The sequence below is a fragment of the Carassius gibelio genome, chromosome A14 (genome assembly GCF_023724105.1).
Source record: "Carassius gibelio isolate Cgi1373 ecotype wild population from Czech Republic chromosome A14, carGib1.2-hapl.c, whole genome shotgun sequence".
NCBI lineage: Eukaryota > Metazoa > Chordata > Actinopteri > Cypriniformes > Cyprinidae > Carassius > Carassius gibelio.
Window position 1 is genome coordinate 25,348,743 of NC_068384.1, and position 23,911 is coordinate 25,372,653.

General features: G+C 47.1%; 1 protein-coding gene and 38 non-coding genes across 41 annotated transcripts in view; 17 read left to right on the top strand and 22 right to left on the bottom strand.

The window, feature by feature from the left end:
• The window catches only part of LOC128026946 (ligand-dependent nuclear receptor corepressor-like protein), a 450,432-nt gene that overhangs the window by 42,873 nt on the left and 383,648 nt on the right, over positions 1–23,911 (bottom strand). The gene's annotated exons all lie outside the window — the stretch shown is intronic.
• trnas-gcu (transfer RNA serine (anticodon GCU)) lies at positions 662–743 on the top strand. Its single transcript has one exon. It is a non-coding gene; the product is annotated as a tRNA-Ser (tRNA).
• On the bottom strand, positions 913–1,053 carry LOC128028021 (U4 spliceosomal RNA). The gene has a single exon (XR_008187010.1). It is a non-coding gene; the product is annotated as a U4 spliceosomal RNA (small nuclear RNA).
• LOC128028022 (U4 spliceosomal RNA) lies at positions 2,042–2,182 on the bottom strand. Its single transcript, XR_008187011.1, has one exon. It is a non-coding gene; the product is annotated as a U4 spliceosomal RNA (small nuclear RNA).
• trnas-gcu (transfer RNA serine (anticodon GCU)) lies at positions 2,920–3,001 on the top strand. The gene has a single exon. It is a non-coding gene; the product is annotated as a tRNA-Ser (tRNA).
• Positions 3,171–3,311, bottom strand: LOC128028023 (U4 spliceosomal RNA). The gene has a single exon (XR_008187012.1). It is a non-coding gene; the product is annotated as a U4 spliceosomal RNA (small nuclear RNA).
• Positions 4,300–4,440, bottom strand: LOC128028024 (U4 spliceosomal RNA). Its single transcript, XR_008187013.1, has one exon. It is a non-coding gene; the product is annotated as a U4 spliceosomal RNA (small nuclear RNA).
• trnas-gcu (transfer RNA serine (anticodon GCU)) lies at positions 5,178–5,259 on the top strand. The gene has a single exon. It is a non-coding gene; the product is annotated as a tRNA-Ser (tRNA).
• On the bottom strand, positions 5,429–5,569 carry LOC128028025 (U4 spliceosomal RNA). Its single transcript, XR_008187014.1, has one exon. It is a non-coding gene; the product is annotated as a U4 spliceosomal RNA (small nuclear RNA).
• Positions 6,305–6,386, top strand: trnas-gcu (transfer RNA serine (anticodon GCU)). The gene has a single exon. It is a non-coding gene; the product is annotated as a tRNA-Ser (tRNA).
• LOC128028026 (U4 spliceosomal RNA) lies at positions 6,556–6,696 on the bottom strand. Its single transcript, XR_008187015.1, has one exon. It is a non-coding gene; the product is annotated as a U4 spliceosomal RNA (small nuclear RNA).
• trnas-gcu (transfer RNA serine (anticodon GCU)) lies at positions 7,434–7,515 on the top strand. Its single transcript has one exon. It is a non-coding gene; the product is annotated as a tRNA-Ser (tRNA).
• On the bottom strand, positions 7,685–7,825 carry LOC128028070 (U4 spliceosomal RNA). The gene has a single exon (XR_008187056.1). It is a non-coding gene; the product is annotated as a U4 spliceosomal RNA (small nuclear RNA).
• On the bottom strand, positions 8,814–8,954 carry LOC128028027 (U4 spliceosomal RNA). Its single transcript, XR_008187016.1, has one exon. It is a non-coding gene; the product is annotated as a U4 spliceosomal RNA (small nuclear RNA).
• trnas-gcu (transfer RNA serine (anticodon GCU)) lies at positions 9,692–9,773 on the top strand. Its single transcript has one exon. It is a non-coding gene; the product is annotated as a tRNA-Ser (tRNA).
• LOC128028028 (U4 spliceosomal RNA) lies at positions 9,943–10,083 on the bottom strand. The gene has a single exon (XR_008187017.1). It is a non-coding gene; the product is annotated as a U4 spliceosomal RNA (small nuclear RNA).
• Positions 10,821–10,902, top strand: trnas-gcu (transfer RNA serine (anticodon GCU)). The gene has a single exon. It is a non-coding gene; the product is annotated as a tRNA-Ser (tRNA).
• On the bottom strand, positions 11,072–11,212 carry LOC128028029 (U4 spliceosomal RNA). The gene has a single exon (XR_008187018.1). It is a non-coding gene; the product is annotated as a U4 spliceosomal RNA (small nuclear RNA).
• On the top strand, positions 11,950–12,031 carry trnas-gcu (transfer RNA serine (anticodon GCU)). Its single transcript has one exon. It is a non-coding gene; the product is annotated as a tRNA-Ser (tRNA).
• Positions 12,201–12,341, bottom strand: LOC128028032 (U4 spliceosomal RNA). Its single transcript, XR_008187020.1, has one exon. It is a non-coding gene; the product is annotated as a U4 spliceosomal RNA (small nuclear RNA).
• Positions 13,079–13,160, top strand: trnas-gcu (transfer RNA serine (anticodon GCU)). Its single transcript has one exon. It is a non-coding gene; the product is annotated as a tRNA-Ser (tRNA).
• On the bottom strand, positions 13,330–13,470 carry LOC128028033 (U4 spliceosomal RNA). Its single transcript, XR_008187021.1, has one exon. It is a non-coding gene; the product is annotated as a U4 spliceosomal RNA (small nuclear RNA).
• On the top strand, positions 14,208–14,289 carry trnas-gcu (transfer RNA serine (anticodon GCU)). The gene has a single exon. It is a non-coding gene; the product is annotated as a tRNA-Ser (tRNA).
• Positions 14,459–14,599, bottom strand: LOC128028034 (U4 spliceosomal RNA). The gene has a single exon (XR_008187022.1). It is a non-coding gene; the product is annotated as a U4 spliceosomal RNA (small nuclear RNA).
• trnas-gcu (transfer RNA serine (anticodon GCU)) lies at positions 15,337–15,418 on the top strand. The gene has a single exon. It is a non-coding gene; the product is annotated as a tRNA-Ser (tRNA).
• LOC128028035 (U4 spliceosomal RNA) lies at positions 15,588–15,728 on the bottom strand. Its single transcript, XR_008187023.1, has one exon. It is a non-coding gene; the product is annotated as a U4 spliceosomal RNA (small nuclear RNA).
• On the top strand, positions 16,466–16,547 carry trnas-gcu (transfer RNA serine (anticodon GCU)). The gene has a single exon. It is a non-coding gene; the product is annotated as a tRNA-Ser (tRNA).
• LOC128028036 (U4 spliceosomal RNA) lies at positions 16,717–16,857 on the bottom strand. The gene has a single exon (XR_008187024.1). It is a non-coding gene; the product is annotated as a U4 spliceosomal RNA (small nuclear RNA).
• trnas-gcu (transfer RNA serine (anticodon GCU)) lies at positions 17,595–17,676 on the top strand. The gene has a single exon. It is a non-coding gene; the product is annotated as a tRNA-Ser (tRNA).
• Positions 17,846–17,986, bottom strand: LOC128028037 (U4 spliceosomal RNA). Its single transcript, XR_008187025.1, has one exon. It is a non-coding gene; the product is annotated as a U4 spliceosomal RNA (small nuclear RNA).
• trnas-gcu (transfer RNA serine (anticodon GCU)) lies at positions 18,724–18,810 on the top strand. Its single transcript has one exon. It is a non-coding gene; the product is annotated as a tRNA-Ser (tRNA).
• LOC128028115 (U4 spliceosomal RNA) lies at positions 18,976–19,116 on the bottom strand. The gene has a single exon (XR_008187100.1). It is a non-coding gene; the product is annotated as a U4 spliceosomal RNA (small nuclear RNA).
• On the top strand, positions 19,854–19,936 carry trnas-gcu (transfer RNA serine (anticodon GCU)). The gene has a single exon. It is a non-coding gene; the product is annotated as a tRNA-Ser (tRNA).
• Positions 20,108–20,248, bottom strand: LOC128028038 (U4 spliceosomal RNA). Its single transcript, XR_008187026.1, has one exon. It is a non-coding gene; the product is annotated as a U4 spliceosomal RNA (small nuclear RNA).
• trnas-gcu (transfer RNA serine (anticodon GCU)) lies at positions 20,988–21,069 on the top strand. The gene has a single exon. It is a non-coding gene; the product is annotated as a tRNA-Ser (tRNA).
• LOC128028145 (U4 spliceosomal RNA) lies at positions 21,240–21,381 on the bottom strand. The gene has a single exon (XR_008187129.1). It is a non-coding gene; the product is annotated as a U4 spliceosomal RNA (small nuclear RNA).
• trnas-gcu (transfer RNA serine (anticodon GCU)) lies at positions 22,111–22,192 on the top strand. The gene has a single exon. It is a non-coding gene; the product is annotated as a tRNA-Ser (tRNA).
• On the bottom strand, positions 22,362–22,502 carry LOC128028039 (U4 spliceosomal RNA). The gene has a single exon (XR_008187027.1). It is a non-coding gene; the product is annotated as a U4 spliceosomal RNA (small nuclear RNA).
• On the bottom strand, positions 23,491–23,631 carry LOC128028040 (U4 spliceosomal RNA). Its single transcript, XR_008187028.1, has one exon. It is a non-coding gene; the product is annotated as a U4 spliceosomal RNA (small nuclear RNA).

Here is a 23,911-nt window from a genome sequence, read left to right on the forward strand (position 1 = left end):
GCGTGGTGTGTCTACGAATCCAGTAGGCAGTATGTACGAGAAGCCTTATTTGCTGCTCTCCCTTTACTTAAAGAGGTTTGTGAGTTGCTTTCTCGAAGCCCTGGGGGAAGAGACTTATTGGTATCTTGGCAAAAAGGGGTGGAGTGGTAAAGCTCGCGGTTTGGGTCAGTATAGATTCTGTTTGACGAGGCCCCTGGGGGGTTGGGTAGGATACTGACGAGTGCAGGGAGTGCAAGTTCTGAGGGAGGTCCTGTGTCAAATGTGCTACCCTTTGCTAGACTCAGGTGTTCTCTCAAAACGGCAACGGAGACCAGAACGACAGAGGGCCACAATGACAAGCACTTGTCTGAGGGTCATGAGATAGGAGCAAGCTCAGCTTTTAAGAGTACAAAGAACATCAGTCATAAATGATGAAAAATGCAGCAGGTGCTGGACAAAGTTCAAACTTTCTAGAGCGCAAGTGTTTAACCTTCTGCATTCGAAAGCTCAAACAAATGGAATATGCTTTGAAATTCTACGTGTTCAACTGTAGGCATATCTCAGCGTACATGTACAAAAATTAACTATACTTTGGTTTCCAGGGTGAGCTTCGACATCACAGTGCTGAGGTCCTTCATGAAAACCACCCGAGCCCAGAGAGCAGTCAGGCACTCGCACAAGTGACGAGGTGGCCGAGTGGTTAAGGCGATGGACTGCTAATCCATTGTGCTCTGCACGCGTGGGTTCGAATCCCATCCTCGTCGTTCATTGCTCTGCTCGTTCATCTGCTCTGCACATTTGGTGCACTTTCCTTTTGTTCCACGTTCACCTCATGCAGTGCGATCCAAAAGGGTCGATGATCTGAATCAGCTGTGTTAAATAAAGGAAGTACTATTTAAAAGGACGAGACCTGTTCTTCGACAACACAATAAGCTTCAAAAGAAGCTGGCAAAAATTGCCAAGGCTGACTGTATTTCAAGTCATCCTGGCGGGGTATTGGGTAAAGTTTTCAACCAGCAATGATCGCGCCTCGGATGAGCCTCATAGGCTACAATATTGCCTCTGCGAAAGAATGGTGTCAAAGGTCGCGACCTTTCAACTGGACCCATGTGGACGTGGAACGACAGGGTGGTAATTGGCTCCAAACTGCGTGGTGTGTCTACGAATCCAGTAGGCAGTATGTACGAGAAGCCTTATTTGCTGCTCTCCCTTTACTTAAAGAGGTTTGTGAGTTGCTTTCTTGAAGCCCTGGGGGAAGAGACTTATTGGTATCTTGGCAAAAAGGGGTGGAGTGGTAAAGCTCGCGGTTTGGGTCAGTATAGATTCTGTTTTACGAGGCCCCTGGGGGGTTGGGTAGGATACTGACGAGTGCAGGGAGTGCAAGTTCTGAGGGAGGTCCTGTGTCAAATGTGCTACCCTTTGCTAGACTCAGGTGTTCTCTCAAAACGGCAACGGAGACCAGAACGACAGAGGGCCACAATGACAAACACTTGTCTGAGGGTCATGAGATAGGAGCAAGCTCAGCTTTTAAGAGTACAAAGAACATCAGTCATAAATGATGAAAAATGCAGCAGGTGCTGGACAAAGTTCAAACTTTCTAGAGCGCAAGTGTTTAACCTTCTGCATTCGAAAGCTCAAACAAATGGAATATGCTTTGAAATTCTACGTGTTCAACTGTAGGCATATCTCAGCATACATGTACAAAAATTAACTATACTTTGGTTTCCAGGGTGAGCTTCGACATCACAGTGCTAAGAGGTCCTTCATGAAAACCACCCGAGCCCAGAGAGCAGTCAGGCACTTGCACAAGTGACGAGGTGGCCGAGTGGTTAAGTCGAATGACTGCTAATCCATTGTGCTCTGCACGCGTGGGTTGGAATCCCATCCTCGTCGTTCCTTGCTCTACTCGTTCATCTGCTCTGCACATTTGGTGCACTTTCCTTTTGTTCCACGTTCACCTCATGCAGTGCGATCCAAAAGGGTCGATGATCTGAATCAGCTGTGTTAAATAAAGGAAGTACTATTTAAAAGGATGAGACCTGTTCTTCAACAACACAATAAGCTTCAAAAGAAGCTGGCAAAAATTGCCAAGGCTGACTGTATTTCAAGTCATCCTGGCGGGGTATTGGGTAAAGTTTTCAACCAGCAATGATCGCGCCTCGGATGAGCCTCATAGGCTACAATATTGCCTCTGCGAAAGAATGATGTCAAAGGTCGCGACCTTTCAACTGGACCCATGTGGACGTGGAACGACAGGGTGGTAATTGGCTCCAAACTGCGTGGTGTGTCTACGAATCCAGTAGGCAGTATGTACGAGAAGCCTTATTTGCTGCTCTCCCTTTACTTAAAGAGGTTTGTGAGTTGCTTTCTCGAAGCCCTGGGGGAAGAGACTTATTGGTATCTTGGCAAAAAGGGGTGGAGTGGTAAAGCTCGCGGTTTGGGTCAGTATAGATTCTGTTTTACGAGGCCCCTGGGGGGTTGGGTAGGATACTGACGAGTGCAGGGAGTGCAAGTTCTGAGGGAGGTCCTGTGTCAAATGTGCTACCCTTTGCTAGACTCAGGTGTTCTCTCAAAACGGCAACGGAGACCAGAACGACAGAGGGCCACAATGACAAACACTTGTCTGAGGGTCATTAGATAGGAGCAAGCTCAGCTTTTAAGAGTACAAAGAACATCAGTCATAAATGATGAAAAATGCAGCAGGTGCTGGACAAAGTTCAAACTTTGTAGAGCGCAAGTGTTTAACCTTCTGCATTCGAAAGCTCAAACAAATGGAATATGCTTTGAAATTCTACGTGTTCAACTGTAGGCATATCTCAGCGTACATGTACAAAAATTAACTATACTTTGGTTTCCAGGGTGAGCTTCGACATCACAGTGCTAAGAGGTCCTTCATGAAAACCACCCGAGCCCACAGAGCAGTCAGGCTCTCGCACAAGTGACGAGGTGGCCGAGTGGTTAAGGTGATGGACTGCTAATCCATTGTGCTCTGCACGCGTGGGTTCGAATCCCATCCTCGTCGTTCCTTGCTCTGCTCGTTCATCTGCTCTGCACATTTGGTGCACTTTCCTTTTGTTCCACGTTCACCTCATGCAGTGCGATCCAAAAGGGTCGATGATCTGAATCAGCTGTGTTAAATAAAGGAAGTACTATTTAAAAGGACGAGACCTGTTCTTCAACAACACAATAAGCTTCAAAAGAAGCTGGCAAAAATTGCCAAGGCTGACTGTATTTCAAGTCATCCTGGCGGGGTATTGGGTAAAGTTTTCAACCAGCAATGATCGCGCCTCGGATGAGCCTCATAGGCTACAATATTGCCTCTGCGAAAGAATGGTGTCAAAGGTCGCGACCTTTCAACTGGACCCATGTGGACGTGGAACGACAGGGTGGTAATTGGCTCCAAACTGCGTGGTGTGTCTACGAATCCAGTAGGCAGTATGTACGAGAAGCCTTATTTGCTGCTCTCCCTTTACTTAAAGAGGTTTGTGAGTTGCTTTCTCGAAGCCCTGGGGGAAGAGACTTATTGGTATCTTGGCAAAAAGGGGTGGAGTGGTAAAGCTCGCGGTTTGGGTCAGTATAGATTCTGTTTTACGAGGCCCCTGGGGGGTTGGGTAGGATACTGACGAGTGCAGGGAGTGCAAGTTCTGAGGGAGGTCCTGTGTCAAATGTGCTACCCTTTGCTAGACTCAGGTGTTCTCTCAAAACGGCAACGGAGACCAGAACGACAGAGGGCCACAATGACAAACACTTGTCTGAGGGTCATGAGATAGGAGCAAGCTCAGCTTTTAAGAGTACAAAGAACATCAGTCATAAATGATGAAAAATGCAGCAGGTGCTGGACAAAGTTCAAACTTTCTAGAGCGCAAGTGTTTAACCTTCTGCATTCGAAAGCTCAAACAAATGGAATATGCTTTGAAATTCTACGTGTTCAACTGTAGGCATATCTCAGCATACATGTACAAAAATTAACTATACTTTGGTTTCCAGGGTGAGCTTCGACATCACAGTGCTAAGAGGTCCTTCATGAAAACCACCCGAGCCCAGAGAGCAGTCAGGCACTTGCACAAGTGACGAGGTGGCCGAGTGGTTAAGTCGAATGACTGCTAATCCATTGTGCTCTGCACGCGTGGGTTGGAATCCCATCCTCGTCGTTCCTTGCTCTACTCGTTCATCTGCTCTGCACATTTGGTGCACTTTCCTTTTGTTCCACGTTCACCTCATGCAGTGCGATCCAAAAGGGTCGATGATCTGAATCAGCTGTGTTAAATAAAGGAAGTACTATTTAAAAGGATGAGACCTGTTCTTCAACAACACAATAAGCTTCAAAAGAAGCTGGCAAAAATTGCCAAGGCTGACTGTATTTCAAGTCATCCTGGCGGGGTATTGGGTAAAGTTTTCAACCAGCAATGATCGCGCCTCGGATGAGCCTCATAGGCTACAATATTGCCTCTGCGAAAGAATGATGTCAAAGGTCGCGACCTTTCAACTGGACCCATGTGGACGTGGAACGACAGGGTGGTAATTGGCTCCAAACTGCGTGGTGTGTCTACGAATCCAGTAGGCAGTATGTACGAGAAGCCTTATTTGCTGCTCTCCCTTTACTTAAAGAGGTTTGTGAGTTGCTTTCTCGAAGCCCTGGGGGAAGAGACTTATTGGTATCTTGGCAAAAAGGGGTGGAGTGGTAAAGCTCGCGGTTTGGGTCAGTATAGATTCTGTTTTACGAGGCCCCTGGGGGGTTGGGTAGGATACTGACGAGTGCAGGGAGTGCAAGTTCTGAGGGAGGTCCTGTGTCAAATGTGCTACCCTTTGCTAGACTCAGGTGTTCTCTCAAAACGGCAACGGAGACCAGAACGACAGAGGGCCACAATGACAAACACTTGTCTGAGGGTCATTAGATAGGAGCAAGCTCAGCTTTTAAGAGTACAAAGAACATCAGTCATAAATGATGAAAAATGCAGCAGGTGCTGGACAAAGTTCAAACTTTGTAGAGCGCAAGTGTTTAACCTTCTGCATTCGAAAGCTCAAACAAATGGAATATGCTTTGAAATTCTACGTGTTCAACTGTAGGCATATCTCAGCGTACATGTACAAAAATTAACTATACTTTGGTTTCCAGGGTGAGCTTCGACATCACAGTGCTAAGAGGTCCTTCATGAAAACCACCCGAGCCCACAGAGCAGTCAGGCTCTCGCACAAGTGACGAGGTGGCCGAGTGGTTAAGGTGATGGACTGCTAATCCATTGTGCTCTGCACGCGTGGGTTCGAATCCCATCCTCGTCGTTCCTTGCTCTGCTCGTTCATCTGCTCTGCACATTTGGTGCACTTTCCTTTTGTTCCACGTTCACCTCATGCAGTGCGATCCAAAAGGGTCGATGATCTGAATCAGCTGTGTTAAATAAAGGAAGTACTATTTAAAAGGACGAGACCTGTTCTTCAACAACACAATAAGCTTCAAAAGAAGCTGGCAAAAATTGCCAAGGCTGACTGTATTTCAAGTCATCCTGGCGGGGTATTGGGTAAAGTTTTCAACCAGCAATGATCGCGCCTCGGATGAGCCTCATAGGCTACAATATTGCCTCTGCGAAAGAATGGTGTCAAAGGTCGCGACCTTTCAACTGGACCCATGTGGACGTGGAACGACAGGGTGGTAATTGGCTCCAAACTGCGTGGTGTGTCTACGAATCCAGTAGGCAGTATGTACGAGAAGCCTTATTTGCTGCTCTCCCTTTACTTAAAGAGGTTTGTGAGTTGCTTTCTCGAAGCCCTGGGGGAAGAGACTTATTGGTATCTTGGCAAAAAGGGGTGGAGTGGTAAAGCTCGCGGTTTGGGTCAGTATAGATTCTGTTTGACGAGGCCCCTGGGGGGTTGGGTAGGATACTGACGAGTGCAGGGAGTGCAAGTTCTGAGGGAGGTCCTGTGTCAAATGTGCTACCCTTTGCTAGACTCAGGTGTTCTCTCAAAACGGCAACGGAGACCAGAACGACAGAGGGCCACAATGACAAGCACTTGTCTGAGGGTCATGAGATAGGAGCAAGCTCAGCTTTTAAGAGTACAAAGAACATCAGTCATAAATGATGAAAAATGCAGCAGGTGCTGGACAAAGTTCAAACTTTCTAGAGCGCAAGTGTTTAACCTTCTGCATTCGAAAGCTCAAACAAATGGAATATGCTTTGAAATTCTACGTGTTCAACTGTAGGCATATCTCAGCGTACATGTACAAAAATTAACTATACTTTGGTTTCCAGGGTGAGCTTCGACATCACAGTGCTGAGGTCCTTCATGAAAACCACCCGAGCCCAGAGAGCAGTCAGGCACTCGCACAAGTGACGAGGTGGCCGAGTGGTTAAGGCGATGGACTGCTAATCCATTGTGCTCTGCACGCGTGGGTTCGAATCCCATCCTCGTCGTTCATTGCTCTGCTCGTTCATCTGCTCTGCACATTTGGTGCACTTTCCTTTTGTTCCACGTTCACCTCATGCAGTGCGATCCAAAAGGGTCGATGATCTGAATCAGCTGTGTTAAATAAAGGAAGTACTATTTAAAAGGACGAGACCTGTTCTTCAACAACACAATAAGCTTCAAAAGAAGCTGGCAAAAATTGCCAAGGCTGACTGTATTTCAAGTCATCCTGGCGGGGTATTGGGTAAAGTTTTCAACCAGCAATGATCGCGCCTCGGATGAGCCTCATAGGCTACAATATTGCCTCTGCGAAAGAATGGTGTCAAAGGTCGCGACCTTTCAACTGGACCCATGTGGACGTGGAACGACAGGGTGGTAATTGGCTCCAAACTGCGTGGTGTGTCTACGAATCCAGTAGGCAGTATGTACGAGAAGCCTTATTTGCTGCTCTCCCTTTACTTAAAGAGGTTTGTGAGTTGCTTTCTCGAAGCCCTGGGGGAAGAGACTTATTGGTATCTTGGCAAAAAGGGGTGGAGTGGTAAAGCTCGCGGTTTGGGTCAGTATAGATTCTGTTTGACGAGGCCCCTGGGGGGTTGGGTAGGATACTGACGAGTGCAGGGAGTGCAAGTTCTGAGGGAGGTCCTGTGTCAAATGTGCTACCCTTTGCTAGACTCAGGTGTTCTCTCAAAACGGCAACGGAGACCAGAACGACAGAGGGCCACAATGACAAACACTTGTCTGAGGGTCATGAGATAGGAGCAAGCTCAGCTTTTAAGAGTACAAAGAACATCAGTCATAAATGATGAAAAATGCAGCAGGTGCTGGACAAAGTTCAAACTTTCTAGAGCGCAAGTGTTTAACCTTCTGCATTCGAAAGCTCAAACAAATGGAATATGCTTTGAAATTCTACGTGTTCAACTGTAGGCATATCTCAGCGTACATGTACAAAAATTAACTATACTTTGGTTTCCAGGGTGAGCTTCGACATCACAGTGCTAAGAGGTCCTTCATGAAAACCACCTGAGCCCAGAGAGCAGTCAGGCACTTGCACAAGTGACGAGGTGGCCGAGTGGTTAAGGCGAATGACTGCTAATCCATTGTGCTCTGCACGCGTGGGTTGGAATCCCATCCTCGTCGTTCCTTGCTCTACTCGTTCATCTGCTCTGCACATTTGGTGCACTTTCCTTTTGTTCCACGTTCACCTCATGCAGTGCGATCCAAAAGGGTCGATGATCTGAATCAGCTGTGTTAAATAAAGGAAGTACTATTTAAAAGGACGAGACCTGTTCTTCAACAACACAATAAGCTTCAAAAGAAGCTGGCAAAAATTGCCAAGGCTGACTGTATTTCAAGTCATCCTGGCGGGGTATTCGGTAAAGTTTTCAACCAGCAATGATCGCGCCTCGGATGAGCCTCATAGGCTACAATATTGCCTCTGCGAAAGAATGGTGTCAAAGGTCGCGACCTTTCAACTGGACCCATGTGGACGTGGAACGACAGGGTGGTAATTGGCTCCAAACTGCGTGGTGTGTCTACGAATCCAGTAGGCAGTATGTACGAGAAGCCTTATTTGCTGCTCTCCCTTTACTTAAAGAGGTTTGTGAGTTGCTTTCTCGAAGCCCTGGGGGAAGAGACTTATTGGTATCTTGGCAAAAAGGGGTGGAGTGGTAAAGCTCGCGGTTTGGGTCAGTATAGATTCTGTTTTACGAGGCCCCTGGGGGGTTGGGTAGGATACTGACGAGTGCAGGGAGTGCAAGTTCTGAGGGAGGTCCTGTGTCAAATGTGCTACCCTTTGCTAGACTCAGGTGTTCTCTCAAAACGGCAACGGAGACCAGAACGACAGAGGGCCACAATGACAAGCACTTGTCTGAGGGTCATGAGATAGGAGCAAGCTCAGCTTTTAAGAGTACAAAGAACATCAGTCATAAATGATGAAAAATGCAGCAGGTGCTGGACAAAGTTCAAACTTTCTAGAGCGCAAGTGTTTAACCTTCTGCATTCGAAAGCTCAAACAAATGGAATATGCTTTGAAATTCTACGTGTTCAACTGTAGGCATATCTCAGCATACATGTACAAAAATTAACTATACTTTGGTTTCCAGGGTGAGCTTCGACATCACAGTGCTAAGAGGTCCTTCATGAAAACCACCCGAGCCCAGAGAGCAGTCAGGCACTTGCACAAGTGACGAGGTGGCCGAGTGGTTAAGTCGAATGACTGCTAATCCATTGTGCTCTGCACGCGTGGGTTGGAATCCCATCCTCGTCGTTCCTTGCTCTACTCGTTCATCTGCTCTGCACATTTGGTGCACTTTCCTTTTGTTCCACGTTCACCTCATGCAGTGCGATCCAAAAGGGTCGATGATCTGAATCAGCTGTGTTAAATAAAGGAAGTACTATTTAAAAGGACGAGACCTGTTCTTCAACAACACAATAAGCTTCAAAAGAAGCTGGCAAAAATTGCCAAGGCTGACTGTATTTCAAGTCATCCTGGCGGGGTATTGGGTAAAGTTTTCAACCAGCAATGATCGCGCCTCGGATGAGCCTCATAGGCTACAATATTGCCTCTGCGAAAGAATGGTGTCAAAGGTCGCGACCTTTCAACTGGACCCATGTGGACGTGGAACGACAGGGTGGTAATTGGCTCCAAACTGCGTGGTGTGTCTACGAATCCAGTAGGCAGTATGTACGAGAAGCCTTATTTGCTGCTCTCCCTTTACTTAAAGAGGTTTGTGAGTTGCTTTCTCGAAGCCCTGGGGGAAGAGACTTATTGGTATCTTGGCAAAAAGGGGTGGAGTGGTAAAGCTCGCGGTTTGGGTCAGTATAGATTCTGTTTTACGAGGCCCCTGGGGGGTTGGGTAGGATACTGACGAGTGCAGGGAGTGCAAGTTCTGAGGGAGGTCCTGTGTCAAATGTGCTACCCTTTGCTAGACTCAGGTGTTCTCTCAAAACGGCAACGGAGACCAGAACGACAGAGGGCCACAATGACAAGCACTTGTCTGAGGGTCATGAGATAGGAGCAAGCTCAGCTTTTAAGAGTACAAAGAACATCAGTCATAAATGATGAAAAATGCAGCAGGTGCTGGACAAAGTTCAAACTTTCTAGAGCGCAAGTGTTTAACCTTCTGCATTCGAAAGCTCAAACAAATGGAATATGCTTTGAAATTCTACGTGTTCAACTGTAGGCATATCTCAGCGTACATGTACAAAAATTAACTATACTTTGGTTTCCAGGGTGAGCTTCGACATCACAGTGCTAAGAGGTCCTTCATGAAAACCACCCGAGCCCAGAGAGCAGTCAGGCACTCGCACAAGTGACGAGGTGGCCGAGTGGTTAAGGCGATGGACTGCTAATCCATTGTGCTCTGCACGTGTGGGTTGGAATCCCATCCTCGTCGTTCCTTGCTCTACTCGTTCATCTGCTCTGCACATTTGGTGCACTTTCCATTTGTTCCACGTTCACCTCATGCAGTGCGATCCAAAAGGGTCGATGATCTGAATCAGCTGTGTTAAATAACGGAAGTACTATTTAAAGGGACGAGACCTGTTCTTCAACAACACAATAAGCTTCAAAAGAAGCTGGCAAAAATTGCCAAGGCTGACTGTATTTCAAGTCATCCTGGCGGGGTATTGGGTAAAGTTTTCAACCAGCAATGATCGCGCCTCGGATGAGCCTCATAGGCTACAATATTGCCTCTGCGAAAGAATGATGTCAAAGGTCGCGACCTTTCAACTGGACCCATGTGGACGTGGAACGACAGGGTGGTAATTGGCTCCAAACTGCGTGGTGTGTCTACAAATCCAGTAGGCAGTATGTACGAGAAGCCTTATTTGCTGCTCTCCCTTTACTTAAAGAGGTTTGTGAGTTGCTTTCTCGAAGCCCTGGGGGAAGAGACTTATTGGTATCTTGGCAAAAAGGGGTGAAGTGGTAAAGCTCGCGGTTTGGGTCAGTATGGATTCTGTTTTACGAGGCCCCTGGGGGGTTGGGTAGGATACTGACGAGTGCAGGGAGTGCAAGTTCTGAGGGAGGTCCTGTGTCAAATGTGCTACCCTTTGCTAGACTCAGGTGTTCTCTCAAAACGGCAACGGAGACCAGAACGACAGAGGGCCACAATGACAAACACTTGTCTGAGGGTCATGAGATAGGAGCAAGCTCAGCTTTTAAGAGTACAAAGAACATCAGTCATAAATGATGAAAAATGCAGCAGGTGCTGGACAAAGTTCAAACTTTCTAGAGCGCAAGTGTTTAACCTTCTGCATTCGAAAGCTCAAACAAATGGAATATGCTTTGAAATTCTACGTGTTCAACTGTAGGCATATCTCAGCGTACATGTACAAAAATTAACTATACTTTGGTTTCCAGGGTGAGCTTCGACATCACAGTGCTAAGAGGTCCTTCATGAAAACCACCTGAGCCCAGAGAGCAGTCAGGCACTTGCACAAGTGACGAGGTGGCCGAGTGGTTAAGGCGAATGACTGCTAATCCATTGTGCTCTGCACGCGTGGGTTGGAATCCCATCCTCGTCGTTCCTTGCTCTACTCGTTCATCTGCTCTGCACATTTGGTGCACTTTCCTTTTGTTCCACGTTCACCTCATGCAGTGCGATCCAAAAGGGTCGATGATCTGAATCAGCTGTGTTAAATAAAGGAAGTACTATTTAAAAGGACGAGACCTGTTCTTCAACAACACAATAAGCTTCAAAAGAAGCTGGCAAAAATTGCCAAGGCTGACTGTATTTCAAGTCATCCTGGCGGGGTATTGGGTAAAGTTTTCAACCAGCAATGATCGCGCCTCGGATGAGCCTCATAGGCTACAATATTGCCTCTGCGAAAGAATGATGTCAAAGGTCGCGACCTTTCAACTGGACCCATGTGGACGTGGAACGACAGGGTGGTAATTGGCTCCAAACTGCGTGGTGTGTCTACGAATCCAGTAGGCAGTATGTACGAGAAGCCTTATTTGCTGCTCTCCCTTTACTTAAAGAGGTTTGTGAGTTGCTTTCTCGAAGCCCTGGGGGAAGAGACTTATTGGTATCTTGGCAAAAAGGGGTGAAGTGGTAAAGCTCGCGGTTTGGGTCAGTATAGATTCTGTTTTACGAGGCCCCTGGGGGGTTGGGTAGGATACTGACGAGTGCAGGGAGTGCAAGTTCTGAGGGAGGTCCTGTGTCAAATGTGCTACCCTTTGCTAGACTCAGGTGTTCTCTCAAAACGGCAACGGAGACCAGAACGACAGAGGGCCACAATGACAAACACTTGTCTGAGGGTCATTAGATAGGAGCAAGCTCAGCTTTTAAGAGTACAAAGAACATCAGTCATAAATGATGAAAAATGCAGCAGGTGCTGGACAAAGTTCAAACTTTGTAGAGCGCAAGTGTTTAACCTTCTGCATTCGAAAGCTCAAACAAATGGAATATGCTTTGAAATTCTACGTGTTCAACTGTAGGCATATCTCAGCGTACATGTACAAAAATTAACTATACTTTGGTTTCCAGGGTGAGCTTCGACATCACAGTGCTAAGAGGTCCTTCATGAAAACCACCCGAGCCCAGAGAGCAGTCAGGCACTCGCACAAGTGACGAGGTGGCCGAGTGGTTAAGGCGATGGACTGCTAATCCATTGTGCTCTGCACGCGTGGGTTGGAATCCCATCCTCGTCGTTCCTTGCTCTACTCGTTCATCTGCTCTGCACATTTGGTGCACTTTCCATTTGTTCCACGTTCACCTCATGCAGTGCGATCCAAAAGGGTCGATGATCTGAATCAGCTGTGTTAAATAACGGAAGTACTATTTAAAGGGACGAGACCTGTTCTTCAACAACACAATAAGCTTCAAAAGAAGCTGGCAAAAATTGCCAAGGCTGACTGTATTTCAAGTCATCCTGGCGGGGTATTGGGTAAAGTTTTCAACCAGCAATGATCGCGCCTCGGATGAGCCTCATAGGCTACAATATTGCCTCTGCGAAAGAATGATGTCAAAGGTCGCGACCTTTCAACTGGACCCATGTGGACGTGGAACGACAGGGTGGTAATTGGCTCCAAACTGCGTGGTGTGTCTACGAATCCAGTAGGCAGTATGTACGAGAAGCCTTATTTGCTGCTCTCCCTTTACTTAAAGAGGTTTGTGAGTTGCTTTCTCGAAGCCCTGGGGGAAGAGACTTATTGGTATCTTGGCAAAAAGGGGTGAAGTGGTAAAGCTCGCGGTTTGGGTCAGTATGGATTCTGTTTTACGAGGCCCCTGGGGGGTTGGGTAGGATACTGACGAGTGCAGGGAGTGCAAGTTCTGAGGGAGGTCCTGTGTCAAATGTGCTACCCTTTGCTAGACTCAGGTGTTCTCTCAAAACGGCAACGGAGACCAGAACGACAGAGGGCCACAATGACAAACACTTGTCTGAGGGTCATGAGATAGGAGCAAGCTCAGCTTTTAAGAGTACAAAGAACATCAGTCATAAATGATGAAAAATGCAGCAGGTGCTGGACAAAGTTCAAACTTTCTAGAGCGCAAGTGTTTAACCTTCTGCATTCGAAAGCTCAAACAAATGGAATATGCTTTGAAATTCTACGTGTTCAACTGTAGGCATATCTCAGTGTACATGTACAAAAATTAACTATACTTTGGTTTCCAGGGTGAGCTTCGACATCACAGTGCTAAGAGGTCCTTCATGAAAACCACCCGAGCCCAGAGAGCAGTCAGGCACTCGCACAAGTGACGAGGTGGCCGAGTGGTTAAGGCGATGGACTGCTAATCCATTGTGCTCTGCACGCGTGGGTTCGAATCCCATCCTCGTCGTTCATTGCTCTGCTCGTTCATCTGCTCTGCACATTTGGTGCACTTTCCTTTTGTTCCACGTTCACCTCATGCAGTGCGATCCAAAAGGGTCGATGATCTGAATCAGCTGTGTTAAATAAAGGAAGTACTATTTAAAAGGACGAGACCTGTTCTTCAACAACACAATAAGCTTCAAAAGAAGCTGGCAAAAATTGCCAAGGCTGACTGTATTTCAAGTCATCCTGGCGGGGTATTGGGTAAAGTTTTCAACCAGCAATGATCGCGCCTCGGATGAGCCTCATAGGCTACAATATTGCCTCTGCGAAAGAATGATGTCAAAGGTCGCGACCTTTCAACTGGACCCATGTGGACGTGGAACGACAGGGTGGTAATTGGCTCCAAACTGCGTGGTGTGTCTACGAATCCAGTAGGCAGTATGTACGAGAAGCCTTATTTGCTGCTCTCCCTTTACTTAAAGAGGTTTGTGAGTTGCTTTCTCGAAGCCCTGGGGGAAGAGACTTATTGGTATCTTGGCAAAAAGGGGTGAAGTGGTAAAGCTCGCGGTTTGGGTCAGTATAGATTCTGTTTTACGAGGCCCCTGGGGGGTTGGGTAGGATACTGACGAGTGCAGGGAGTGCAAGTTCTGAGGGAGGTCCTGTGTCAAATGTGCTACCCTTTGCTAGACTCAGGTGTTCTCTCAAAACGGCAACGGAGACCAGAACGACAGAGGGCCACAATGACAAACACTTGTCTGAGGGTCATTAGATAGGAGCAAGCTCAGCTTTTAAGAGTACAAAGAACATCAGTCATAAATGATGAAAAATGCAGCAGGTGCTGGACAAAGTTCAAACTTTGTAGAGCGCAAGTGTTTAACCTTCTGCATTCGAAAGCTCAAACAAATGGAATATGCTTTGAAATTCTACGTGTTCAACTGTAGGCATATCTCAGCGTACATGTACAAAAATTAACTATTCTTTGGTTTCCAGGGTGAGCTTCGACATCACAGTGCTAAGAGGTCCTTCATGAAAACCACCCGAGCCCAGAGAGCAGTCAGGCACTCGCACAAGTGACGAGGTGGCCGAGTGGTTAAGGCGATGGACTGCTAATCCATTGTGCTCTGCACGCGTGGGTTCGAATCCCATCCTCGTCGTTCATTGCTCTGCTCGTTCATCTGCTCTGCACATTTGGTGCACTTTCCTTTTGTTCCACGTTCACCTCATGCAGTGCGATCCAAAAGGGTCGATGATCTGAATCAGCTGTGTTAAATAAAGGAAGTACTATTTAAAAGGACGAGACCTGTTCTTCAACAACACAATAAGCTTCAAAAGAAGCTGGCAAAAATTGCCAAGGCTGACTGTATTTCAAGTCATCCTGGCGGGGTATTGGGTAAAGTTTTCAACCAGCAATGATCGCGCCTCGGATGAGCCTCATAGGCTACAATATTGCCTCTGCGAAAGAATGGTGTCAAAGGTCGCGACCTTTCAACTGGACCCATGTGGACGTGGAACGACAGGGTGGTAATTGGCTCCAAACTGCGTGGTGTGTCTACGAATCCAGTAGGCAGTATGTACGAGAAGCCTTATTTGCTGCTCTCCCTTTACTTAAAGAGGTTTGTGAGTTGCTTTCTCGAAGCCCTGGGGGAAGAGACTTATTGGTATCTTGGCAAAAAGGGGTGGAGTGGTAAAGCTCGCGGTTTGGGTCAGTATAGATTCTGTTTGACGAGGCCCCTGGGGGGTTGGGTAGGATACTGACGAGTGCAGGGAGTGCAAGTTCTGAGGGAGGTCCTGTGTCAAATGTGCTACCCTTTGCTAGACTCAGGTGTTCTCTCAAAACGGCAACGGAGACCAGAACGACAGAGGGCCACAATGACAAACACTTGTCTGAGGGTCATGAGATAGGAGCAAGCTCAGCTTTTAAGAGTACAAAGAACATCAGTCATAAATGATGAAAAATGCAGCAGGTGCTGGACAAAGTTCAAACTTTCTAGAGCGCAAGTGTTTAACCTTCTGCATTCGAAAGCTCAAACAAATGGAATATGCTTTGAAATTCTACGTGTTCAACTGTAGGCATATCTCAGCGTACATGTACAAAAATTAACTATACTTTGGTTTCCAGGGTGAGCTTCGACATCACAGTGCTAAGAGGTCCTTCATGAAAACCACCTGAGCCCAGAGAGCAGTCAGGCACTTGCACAAGTGACGAGGTGGCCGAGTGGTTAAGGCGAATGACTGCTAATCCATTGTGCTCTGCACGCGTGGGTTGGAATCCCATCCTCGTCGTTCCTTGCTCTACTCGTTCATCTGCTCTGCACATTTGGTGCACTTTCCTTTTGTTCCACGTTCACCTCATGCAGTGCGATCCAAAAGGGTCGATGATCTGAATCAGCTGTGTTAAATAAAGGAAGTACTATTTAAAAGGACGAGACCTGTTCTTCAACAACACAATAAGCTTCAAAAGAAGCTGGCAAAAATTGCCAAGGCTGACTGTATTTCAAGTCATCCTGGCGGGGTATTGGGTAAAGTTTTCAACCAGCAATGATCGCGCCTCGGATGAGCCTCATAGGCTACAATATTGCCTCTGCGAAAGAATGGTGTCAAAGGTCGCGACCTTTCAACTGGACCCATGTGGACGTGGAACGACAGGGTGGTAATTGGCTCCAAACTGCGTGGTGTGTCTACGAATCCAGTAGGCAGTATGTACGAGAAGCCTTATTTGCTGCTCTCCCTTTACTTAAAGAGGTTTGTGAGTTGCTTTCTCGAAGCCCTGGGGGAAGAGACTTATTGGTATCTTGGCAAAAAGGGGTGGAGTGGTAAAGCTCGCGGTTTGGGTCAGTATAGATTCTGTTTTACGAGGCCCCTGGGGGGTTGGGTAGGATACTGACGAGTGCAGGGAGTGCAAGTTCTGAGGGAGGTCCTGTGTCAAATGTGCTACCCTTTGCTAGACTCAGGTGTTCTCTCAAAACGGCAACGGAGACCAGAACGACAGAGGGCCACAATGACAAGCACTTGTCTGAGGGTCATGAGATAGGAGCAAGCTCAGCTTTTAAGAGTACAAAGAACATCAGTCATAAATGATGAAAAATGCAGCAGGTGCTGGACAAAGTTCAAACTTTCTAGAGCGCAAGTGTTTAACCTTCTGCATTCGAAAGCTCAAACAAATGGAATATGCTTTGAAATTCTACGTGTTCAACTGTAGGCATATCTCAGCGTACATGTACAAAAATTAACTATACTTTGGTTTCCAGGGTGAGCTTCGACATCACAGTGCTAAGAGGTCCTTCATGAAAACCACCCGAGCCCAGAGAGCAGTCAGGCACTCGCACAAGTGACGAGGTGGCCGAGTGGTTAAGGCGATGGACTGCTAATCCATTGTGCTCTGCACGCGTGGGTTGGAATCCCATCCTCGTCGTTCCTTGCTCTACTCGTTCATCTGCTCTGCACATTTGGTGCACTTTCCATTTGTTCCACGTTCACCTCATGCAGTGCGATCCAAAAGGGTCGATGATCTGAATCAGCTGTGTTAAATAACGGAAGTACTATTTAAAGGGACGAGACCTGTTCTTCAACAACACAATAAGCTTCAAAAGAAGCTGGCAAAAATTGCCAAGGCTGACTGTATTTCAAGTCATCCTGGCGGGGTATTGGGTAAAGTTTTCAACCAGCAATGATCGCGCCTCGGATGAGCCTCATAGGCTACAATATTGCCTCTGCGAAAGAATGATGTCAAAGGTCGCGACCTTTCAACTGGACCCATGTGGACGTGGAACGACAGGGTGGTAATTGGCTCCAAACTGCGTGGTGTGTCTACGAATCCAGTAGGCAGTATGTACGAGAAGCCTTATTTGCTGCTCTCCCTTTACTTAAAGAGGTTTGTGAGTTGCTTTCTCGAAGCCCTGGGGGAAGAGACTTATTGGTATCTTGGCAAAAAGGGGTGAAGTGGTAAAGCTCGCGGTTTGGGTCAGTATGGATTCTGTTTTACGAGGCCCCTGGGGGGTTGGGTAGGATACTGACGAGTGCAGGGAGTGCAAGTTCTGAGGGAGGTCCTGTGTCAAATGTGCTACCCTTTGCTAGACTCAGGTGTTCTCTCAAAACGGCAACGGAGACCAGAACGACAGAGGGCCACAATGACAAACACTTGTCTGAGGGTCATGAGATAGGAGCAAGCTCAGCTTTTAAGAGTACAAAGAACATCAGTCATAAATGATGAAAAATGCAGCAGGTGCTGGACAAAGTTCAAACTTTCTAGAGCGCAAGTGTTTAACCTTCTGCATTCGAAAGCTCAAACAAATGGAATATGCTTTGAAATTCTACGTGTTCAACTGTAGGCATATCTCAGCGTACATGTACAAAAATTAACTATACTTTGGTTTCCAGGGTGAGCTTCGACATCACAGTGCTAAGAGGTCCTTCATGAAAACCACCTGAGCCCAGAGAGCAGTCAGGCACTTGCACAAGTGACGAGGTGGCCGAGTGGTTAAGGCGAATGACTGCTAATCCATTGTGCTCTGCACGCGTGGGTTGGAATCCCATCCTCGTCGTTCCTTGCTCTACTCGTTCATCTGCTCTGCACATTTGGTGCACTTTCCTTTTGTTCCACGTTCACCTCATGCAGTGCGATCCAAAAGGGTCGATGATCTGAATCAGCTGTGTTAAATAAAGGAAGTACTATTTAAAAGGACGAGACCTGTTCTTCAACAACACAATAAGCTTCAAAAGAAGCTGGCAAAAATTGCCAAGGCTGACTGTATTTCAAGTCATCCTGGCGGGGTATTGGGTAAAGTTTTCAACCAGCAATGATCGCGCCTCGGATGAGCCTCATAGGCTACAATATTGCCTCTGCGAAAGAATGATGTCAAAGGTCGCGACCTTTCAACTGGACCCATGTGGACGTGGAACGACAGGGTGGTAATTGGCTCCAAACTGCGTGGTGTGTCTACGAATCCAGTAGGCAGTATGTACGAGAAGCCTTATTTGCTGCTCTCCCTTTACTTAAAGAGGTTTGTGAGTTGCTTTCTCGAAGCCCTGGGGGAAGAGACTTATTGGTATCTTGGCAAAAAGGGGTGAAGTGGTAAAGCTCGCGGTTTGGGTCAGTATAGATTCTGTTTTACGAGGCCCCTGGGGGGTTGGGTAGGATACTGACGAGTGCAGGGAGTGCAAGTTCTGAGGGAGGTCCTGTGTCAAATGTGCTACCCTTTGCTAGACTCAGGTGTTCTCTCAAAACGGCAACGGAGACCAGAACGACAGAGGGCCACAATGACAAACACTTGTCTGAGGGTCATTAGATAGGAGCAAGCTCAGCTTTTAAGAGTACAAAGAACATCAGTCATAAATGATGAAAAATGCAGCAGGTGCTGGACAAAGTTCAAACTTTGTAGAGCGCAAGTGTTTAACCTTCTGCATTCGAAAGCTCAAACAAATGGAATATGCTTTGAAATTCTACGTGTTCAACTGTAGGCATATCTCAGCGTACATGTACAAAAATTAACTATACTTTGGTTTCCAGGGTGAGCTTCGACATCACAGTGCTAAGAGGTCCTTCATGAAAACCACCCGAGCCCACAGAGCAGTCAGACTCTCGCACAAGTGACGAGGTGGCCGAGTGGTTAAGGCGATGGACTGCTAATCCATTGTGCTCTGCACGCGTGGGTTCGAATCCCATCTCTCGCGTTCCTTGCTCTGCTCGTTCATATGATCTGCACATTTGGTGCACTTTCTCCTTTGTTCCACGTTCACCTCATGCAGTGCGATCCAAAAGGGTCGATGATCTGAATCAGCTGTGTTAAATAAAGGAAGTACTATTTAAAAGGACGAGACCTGTTCTTCAACAACACAATAAGCTTCAAAAGAAGCTGGCAAAAATTGCCAAGGCTGACTGTATTTCAAGTCATCCTGGCGGGGTATTGGGTAAAGTTTTCAACCAGCAATGATCGCGCCTCGGATGAGCCTCATAGGCTACATTATTGCCTCTGCGAAAGAATGGTGTCCAAAGGTCGCTACCTTTCAACTGGACCCATGTGGACGTGGAACGACAGGGTGGTAATTGGCTCCAAACTGCGTGGTGTGTCTACGAATCCAGTAGGCAGTATGTACGAGAAGCCTTATTTGCTGCTCTCCCTTTACTTAAAGAGGTTGTGAGTTGCTTTCTCGAAGCCCTGGGGGAAGAGACTTATTGGTATCTTGGCAAAAAGGGGTGGAGTGGTAAAGCTCGCGGTTTGGGTCAGTATAGATTCTGTTTGACGAGGCCCCCTGGGGGGTTGGGTAGGATACTGACGAGTGCAGGGAGTGCAAGTTCTGAGGGAGGTCCTGTGTCAAATGTGCTACCCTTTGCTAGACTCAGGTGTTCTCTCAAAACGGCAACGGAGACCAGAACGACAGAGGGCCACAATGACAAGCACTTGTCTGAGGGTCATGAGATAGGAGCAAGCTCAGCTTTTAAGAGTACAAAGAACATCAGTCATAAATGATGAAAAATGCAGCAGGTGCTGGACAAAGTTCAAACTTTCTAGAGCGCAAGTGTTTAACCTTCTGCATTCGACAGCTCAAACAAATGGAATATGCTTTGAAATTCTACGTGTTCAACTGTAGGCATATCTCAGCGTACATGTACAAAAATTAACTATACTTTGGTTTCCAGGGTGAGCTTCGACATCACAGTGCTAAGAGTCCTTCATGAAAACCACCCGAGCCCAGAGAGCAGTCAGGCACTCGCACAAGTGACGAGGGTGGCCGAGTGGTTAAGGCGATGGACTGCTAATCCATTGTGCTCTGCACGCGTGGGTTGGAATCCCATCCTCGTCGTTCCTTGCTCTACTCGTTCATACTGCTCTGCACATTTGGTGCACCTTTCCATTTGTTCCACGTTCACCTCATGCAGTGCGATCCAAAAGGGTCGATGATCTGAATCAGCTGTGTTAAATAACGGAAGTACTATTTAAAGGGACGAGACCTGTTCTTCAACAACACAATAAGCTTCAAAAGAAGCTGGCAAAAATTGCCAAGGCTGACTGTATTTCAAGTCATCCTGGCGGGGTATTGGGTAAAGTTTTCAACCAGCAATGATCGCGCCTCGGATGAGCCTCATAGGCTACAATATTGCCTCTGCGAAAGAATGATGTCAAAGGTCGCGACCTTTCAACTGGACCCCATGTGGACGTGGAACGACAGGGTGGTAATTGGCTCCAAACTGCGTGGTGTGTCTACGAATCCAGTAGGCAGTATGTACGAGAAGCCTTATTTGCTGCTCTCCCTTTACTTAAAGAGGTTTGTGAGTTGCTTTCTCGAAGCCCTGGGGGAAGAGACTTATTGGTATCTTGGCAAAAAGGGGTGAAGTGGTAAAGCTCGCGGTTTGGGTCAGTATGGATTCTGTTTTACGAGGCCCCTGGGGGGGTTGGGTAGGATACTGACGAGTGCAGGAGTGCAAGTTCTGAGGGAGGTCCTGTGTCAAATGTGCTACCCTTTGCTAGACTCAGGTGTTCTCTCAAAACGGCAACGGAGACCAGAACGACAGAGGGCCACAATGACAAACACTTGTCTGAGGGTCATGAGATAGGAGCAAGCTCAGCTTTTAAGAGTACAAAGAACATCAGTCATAAATGATGAAAAATGCAGCAGGTGCTGACAAAGTTCAAACTTTCTAGAGCGCAAGTGTTTAACCTTCTGCATTCGAAAGCTCAAACAAATGGAATATGCTTTGAAATTCTACGTGTTCAACTGTAGGCATATCTCAGTGTACATGTACAAAAATTAACTATACTTTGGTTTCCAGGGTGAGCTTCGACATCACAGTGCTAAGAGGTCCCCTTCATGAAAACCACCCGAGCCCAGAGAGCAGTCAGGCACTCGCACAAGTGACGAGGTGGCCGAGTGGTTAAGGCGATGGACTGCTAATCCATTGTGCTCTGCACGCGTGGGTTCGAATCCCATCCTCGTCGTTCATTGCTCTGCTCGTTCATCTGCTCTGCACATTTGGTGCACTTTCCTTTTGTTCCACGTTCACCTCATGCAGTGCGATCCAAAAGGGTCGATGATCTGAATCAGCTGTGTTAAATAAAGGAAGTACTATTTAAAAGGACGAGACCTGTTCTTTCAACAACACAATAAGCTTCAAAAGAAGCTGGCAAAAAATTGCCAAGGCTGACTGTATTTCAAGTCATCCTGGCGGGGTATTGGGTAAAGTTTTCAACCAGCAATGATCGCGCCTCGGATGAGCCTCATAGGCTACATATTGCCCTCTGCGAAAGAATGATGTCAAAGGTCGCGACCTTTCAACTGGACCCATGTGGACGTGGAACGACAGGGTGGTAATTGGCTCCAAACTGCGTGGTGTGTCTACGAATCCAGTAGGCAGTATGTACGAGAAGCCTTATTTGCTGCTCTCCCCTTTACTTAAAGAGGTTTGTGAGTTGCTTTCTCGAAGCCCTGGGGGAAGAGACTTATTGGTATCTTGGCAAAAAGGGGTGAAGTGGTAAAGCTCGCGGTTTGGGTCAGTATAGATTCTGTTTTTACGAGGCCCCTGGGGGGTTGGGTAGGATACTGACGAGTGCAGGGAGTGCAAGTTCTGAGGGAGGTCCTGTGTCAAATGTGCTAGACTCAGGTGTTCTCTCAAAACGGCAACGGAGACCAGAACGACAGAGGGCCACAATGACAAACACTTGTCTGAGGGTCATTAGATAGGAGCAAGCTCAGCTTTTAAGAGTACAAAGAACATCAGTCATAAATGATGAAAAATGCAGCAGGTGCTGGACAAAGTTCAAACTTTGTAGAGCGCAAGTGTTTAACCTTCTGCATTCGAAAGCTCAAACAAATGGAATATGCTTTGAAATTCTACGTGTTCAACTGTAGGCATATCTCAGCGTACATGTACAAAAATTAACTATACTTTGGTTTCCAGGGTGAGCTTCGACATCACAGTGCTAAGAGGTCCTTCATGAAAACCACCCGAGCCCACAGAGCAGTCAGGCTCTCGCACAAGTGACGAGGTGGCCGAGTGGTTAAGGCGATGGACTGCTAATCCATTGTGCTCTGCACGCGTGGGTTCGAATCCCATCCTCGTCGTTCCTTGCTCTGCTCGTTCATATGATCTGCACATTTGGTGCACTTTCCTTTTGTTCCACGTTCACCTCATGCAGTGCGATCCAAAAGGGTCGATGATCTGAATCAGCTGTGTTAAATAAAGGAAGTACTATTTAAAAGGACGAGACCTGTTCTTCAACAACACAATAAGCTTCAAAAGAAGCTGGCAAAAATTGCCAAGGCTGACTGTATTTCAAGTCATCCTGGCGGGGTATTGGGTAAAGTTTTCAACCAGCAATGATCGCGCCTCGGATGAGCCTCATAGGCTACAATATTGCCTCTGCGAAAGAATGGTGTCAAAGGTCGCGACCTTTCAACTGGACCCATGTGGACGTGGAACGACAGGGTGGTAATTGGCTCCAAACTGCGTGGTGTGTCTACGAATCCAGTAGGCAGTATGTACGAGAAGCCTTATTTGCTGCTCTCCCTTTACTTAAAGAGGTTTGTGAGTTGCTTTCTCGAAGCCCTGGGGGAAGAGACTTATTGGTATCTTGGCAAAAAGGGGTGGAGTGGTAAAGCTCGCGGTTTGGGTCAGTATAGATTCTGTTTTACGAGGCCCCTGGGGGGTTGGGTAGGATACTGACGAGTGCAGGGAGTGCAAGTTCTGAGGGAGGTCCTGTGTCAAATGTGCTACCCTTTGCTAGACTCAGGTGTTCTCTCAAAACGGCAACGGAGACCAGAACGACAGAGGGCCACAATGACAAACACTTGTCTGAGGGTCATGAGATAGGAGCAAGCTCAGCTTTTAAGAGTACAAAGAACATCAGTCATAAATGATGAAAAATGCAGCAGGTGCTGGACAAAGTTCAAACTTTCTAGAGCGCAAGTGTTTAACCTTCTGCATTCGAAAGCTCAAACAAATGGAATATGCTTTGAAATTCTACGTGTTCAACTGTAGGCATATCTCAGCATACATGTACAAAAATTAACTATACTTTGGTTTCCAGGGTGAGCTTCGACATCACAGTGCTAAGAGGTCCTTCATGAAAACCACCCGAGCCCAGAGAGCAGTCAGGCACTTGCACAAGTGACGAGGTGGCCGAGTGGTTAAGTCGAATGACTGCTAATCCATTGTGCTCTGCACGCGTGGGTTGGAATCCCATCCTCGTCGTTCCTTGCTCTACTCGTTCATCTGCTCTGCACATTTGGTGCACTTTCCTTTTGTTCCACGTTCACCTCATGCAGTGCGATCCAAAAGGGTCGATGATCTGAATCAGCTGTGTTAAATAAAGGAAGTACTATTTAAAAGGATGAGACCTGTTCTTCAACAACACAATAAGCTTCAAAAGAAGCTGGCAAAAATTGCCAAGGCTGACTGTATTTCAAGTCATCCTGGCGGGGTATTGGGTAAAGTTTTCAACCAGCAATGATCGCGCCTCGGATGAGCCTCATAGGCTACAATATTGCCTCTGCGAAAGAATGATGTCAAAGGTCGCGACCTTTCAACTGGACCCATGTGGACGTGGAACGACAGGGTGGTAATTGGCTCCAAACTGCGTGGTGTGTCTACGAATCCAGTAGGCAGTATGTACGAGAAGCCTTATTTGCTGCTCTCCCTTTACTTAAAGAGGTTTGTGAGTTGCTTTCTCGAAGCCCTGGGGGAAGAGACTTATTGGTATCTTGGCAAAAAGGGGTGGAGTGGTAAAGCTCGCGGTTTGGGTCAGTATAGATTCTGTTTTACGAGGCCCCTGGGGGGTTGGG